The sequence below is a fragment of the Condylura cristata genome, unplaced genomic scaffold (genome assembly GCF_000260355.1).
Source record: "Condylura cristata isolate star-nosed mole 26May11 unplaced genomic scaffold, ConCri1.0 scaffold00014, whole genome shotgun sequence".
NCBI classification, from domain to species: domain Eukaryota; kingdom Metazoa; phylum Chordata; class Mammalia; order Eulipotyphla; family Talpidae; genus Condylura; species Condylura cristata.
In genome coordinates this window covers 3,049,295-3,054,149 of record NW_004567115.1, presented here as the reverse complement: position 1 = coordinate 3,054,149, position 4,855 = coordinate 3,049,295, and the positions used below count along the sequence as shown (strand labels likewise).

Below are 4,855 nucleotides of genomic sequence, written 5' to 3'. Positions count from 1 at the left end.
TTTTTTTTAGTTCAAGTGGTCCAGGGAAGAGATTACTGAGCCAGCTTAGTCCTGCTGGTATGTACCTGCTGAGATGAGGTGGAGGGTCACATAGCTCTCCTTGCCATGCTCCAAGGAGGAAGCCTGCTGTGGCTAAAGTATGTGTTCTTATTAAATATATATCATAATCTACCTCTGTTGATATTGTTAAACTCCTACCATAAAAAAATACACATAAACAACACAGTTAAGTTAATGTTTCCATGGGGAACCTTAGCATTAAAACTTACTTAATATAACATTAACCTAAGGGGAAGTTGTTTTTTGGCCCAGACATAAATGAACACTGTATATACATGTGAAATTTTGAATATTTGTAAAACCGTAACAGACTACATTGAGGTATATAATTTTATGTATTTATTGGCCATATCTGGGTTTCCCTATTAAGAAAAATCTACCCAAATTCTCATAACCTTCTGCCAGGTTGTAGAAATAGTTTGATTTCTATAGAGAGATTCAATTTTTTTTTCTGAATGCAAAACAAGAAAAACCTTGCTATTTATACACTTAATATTTAACAAACTTGGATGTCACACTGAAAATTCTGTTGAATGTAACTTATGTAAGATTGTCTCTTTATAGCAATTTTATTTATTGGCTTTTCATTGTTATATAGGTAATTGTAAACTATGATAATAAACTTATTTTTCTAAGTGGGACTGTTATAGGATATGAAACATGATATTAATGTATCCAGGAAACATTTGATTTTACATTTAAAATTATATATATTCTAATATAACCACAAAACTCTCAAGACCTATAATGCCAATCATTACTATGTATAGAGACCATATTCATCTTTATATATTTTAATGTTTTAAGAGAAAAATATTAAAATCATTAAAAGTGAGTATTATCAGTTGTAGCATTAAGTCAATGAATTGTTACTTACATATTCTATGAATTGTTTATAGTATCTAATTTAATATTATAAATTAGACATAATATTTCATCCAGGCTTTTAAAAAGAACACCATTTGGAATTGCCACAGTTAAGCTTCAATTTGGTTATCTGGTTGTTTTTCTTCGCTGGCATAAAAACCATCTATCCCTAAAATGAAGCTATTATATCCTTTGTCATCACACAGCCATAAAAATTACAGGCAGACAGACGTTAGTAATGGCTGTTTCACAGACCCACAGCAATATTTAGTAACAGATTTTCAAAGTAGTTCAAAGAGACCAGTTTCCATCTGTGTTTGGTGAAGGGTGCACAAACCTTGAGGCCATCTGAAAACTCAGCTTCATCTTTAACACTTGGAATAACAAAGGTGTTATTTTTCAAAGCTGCATTCTCCCCTCCTGGGGTGTCTCTGCAGATTCAGTTCAGGGAAGGTGAGAAACTTCAGAGCAGGTATTCTCCTTCTAGACTTTGCCTCCCTCAGGGAGATCCTTTGAGGGTGTCTTAATGGTGGCCTCCTGAACATGGGTTATTGCCAATAGAGGCCAAGAGCTAATGAACCTTATAGACAAATCCCCTCTGATTTTCTGAGCGAAATATCTGTGTAGAACCAGCATCTGCTTTCTTACAGACAGGGGTGCTATATAATTAGGAGAAAGTAGAGGGTGCTCTCTGCCCACATTATACTGACAAATGCAGTCTGAACAACAAAACTCCATTTTAGTCAGCTGCATTTCTAAAACTAAACAAATGGTTGGGGGAAAAAATGGTTGAAGCTCCTTACCTTAGATTTGCTACACATACCTGTATGATTTCAGTGAATTGTATATATATATATATATACATATATATATATATACACATACATATATATATACACATACATACATACATATATATATATATACATATATGCCTCTCTTTTTCTCTACATAACATATGTATAAGTACAGAGAGAGTCATACATACACACATCCTTGAATTTTGCTTATTTTGTTTACTATTATACATATATTGTATAATATTTTATACACAATTTTATGGCATATTTTTTTATATAGTGCCTTTATAAAGACTGCCTAACATAAATTACATAAATGCATAATAGGATAATGATGAAAAAAGTTGATATTTTCTATTAACAGTGTGTTCTGAGAATGCATTGCTATTGAAGATGGAAAGTTAAAAACAGTATGAGCTGTTCATTCTGACATTATCTTCTAATGACACTGAGTTATACTAGTAGCTCAAAACTTATAATTATATTCTAGATTTCTTTTAGATAATTTAAAGCAATCTCTTAGTCTTACATTAACTCCAGGACTCAACAACTATACTAGAAAATTTTTTGAGAACCTGTTATATGAAAAATATATTTTTTTCTAAAATTACTGATGAACAGATCATAAAGTATGCTTGGAGTTGACAATATTTTTATTTTGAAGACTTGACAAAAATGTAGTTTAAGGTAAGAAAAGTAAAAATAATAAAAAGTAATGGAATTCATATATAAAAATTATGCCTATGTTCTATCAATCTTATTTTTTAATTCTTCCTATATTTTTTGTAAAATAATTATTAAAGTAAATAATTAAAATCTATAGTGAGTAAAAATGTGTGTTTCTGACCTCACAATAAAGAAATTATTTTATGTGGCAAAGCATTGTGTCTGAAATAACAGGAAAATTTTTCATGACAACATTATAAGAGACGTAGATAAAAACAAATGTATTGGCATCAAATGGTCAGCTTCTTTTGGTGGGACAGTTTGGGTAATGAGGATTCAATGAGGCCTTTCTACTGTCAAGTTTCAGTCACATCACTGTTAACCCTACTGCTGAATAGAAGCAACAATTTTCCTAAATGTGAACCAGTACAGAAAAAGACAAACCAATATGAAGTGGATGTAACTGTTAACACACTGCTATGAAGTGGACGTAACTGCTAACACATTGCTACTGTTTTCCATGTGAATCTTTACATTCCTGTCTTTGTAATTCTCATTATACATAGCTGCTTAAGGAATACTTAAATAAAGGGGAAAACAAGCACAGAAGAGGTGGTCATAAAAAGATTATATGTAAGAAGAGGGCAACATTGAACAATGGAAGATACCTCAGAGCTGCTGGAATCCTAAGTATATAATTATCTTCAATACAGAGACATGTTTTCTTATGCAGCATTTACAGTTTAGAGGAGGAAGGTCACATTTTTAAAAATAATAGTTTTGATTGTAGTAACAGTAGAAATACTGAGACCACATATGGTCAGGGCACTTAATATAAAGACAGCTGAAGCAATGTAATTATAGAAAATAGACTTCCATTTAAGACTTCTGTTTTCAATTGATCCTGAGCCAGTCAATTTGAATGCATCATGATTTTCCATTCCCTGGATCATTTTTCCTCCTACATATCTTTAAGTAATTATTCTGTTATTAAGCCACCATAGAGCCAGATAAGAATCCACTTTATTAACCTCCTTAGGTAACATGTCCTTATAACTTTAACAAGATTTTGAATGTGTCACAGGTATGAATTATCCACATTTACTTGTGTAAAAAGTATGTACATATTCGTAAAGAACCTACAAATCAATTAAGATTGATGATCTAGAACTGGATTTTCCTTAATTTTGGTAAAAGATTCAGAAAAGTATAGTAATATCAAGAGAATGAAACAGAATGACATCCAAAGTAACAGGAAGCAAATCAGTTGAAACCTAAGGCTCAGAAGTAACAGATTTCAAGAAGAAGGCATGCATAAACTTGGAAAATGTGCTTTAACTCAGAGACAGTGAATATATAAAGATAAATTACAAATTAGAGCTGACCTCTTTATACTTTTTATCATGTTATATAGGTAGCTTACTGGCAAATCAATTCATAAATATGCCCAGTTCATTTTATTTCATTGATGCCGTCATATTCTGTTCTCTGCTCTCAACTCTTGGGCATTTAAAATAGTTGAAAGCATTTTAATTATCTCAGTGATTGGAGTATGTGATTGACATCTGGTGAATAGCAGCCATGGAAGCTACATATCTCACAATTCCTAGGATATTCCAGCTTTTAGAAAATCATATCACCTGAAATGCTAATATGGTTCTTGGTAGAATTTTTTTTTTGGACTTTTCTAGCAGAAAGTTTCTCATTTTATAGCAAAGTTTAATTATTTTATTTGCTTTACATCTAGCAAAACAATGCAAATTTGATGTCACTGTAATGCAACCATACCCCAATATTATATTCACATTATATTTTTGTAAGCCACCATTTTGTTTAATTAATTATATTTCCAATTGCAAATATCCTACATATTCATAATAGAAAAGTACAAAGAACTAAATTTAAAGCAAATGTAGTCACTTATCTAAATATCCACTATTCAAATTTTGATGTTTCTATTTCATGTCGATATGTCGTGTGTAAGTGTATAATCATTTTTAAAATACAATCAAATTATGTATATTGTTTATAATATTATTCCTCACTTACAAATTAAATCAAAGGTATTTTTCCAAACCATTAAATAGATTTGGTAAAATTATTTTAGATGGCTACATAGTATTCCAGCATGTAAATATGTCACATTGTTTTTAAATTATAAAAGATGTTGAGAAATGAATCAATGTTATCTAAATGGTTGAACATGTCCCATGTATATTTTAAGGGTAAAATATTGAAGTAAAATTTTCTAAATTAAATAGTATCTCATAATGAGTCCGCGGAAATCCTAAATTATCTTACATGTTCATGACTTACTGAACAAATTAATTTCTTGATAATGTTGATAACACACTCAATGCTAATAATGAACTACTGTAAGGATAAAATGATGAACAAGTAATAAAGAGATTAATATAGAAGAGGTATAGGGAGAGAAAAGTGTAAGAAAGGGAAGGAAAAAG

The 4,855-nt window shown here is 30.6% G+C and overlaps 1 pseudogene; it reads left to right on the top strand.

Moving 5' to 3' along the window:
- Positions 1-4,363: 4,363 nt before the first annotated feature.
- LOC101630065 overlaps positions 4,364-4,855 on the top strand; it is an 8,902-nt pseudogene continuing 8,410 nt past the window's right edge.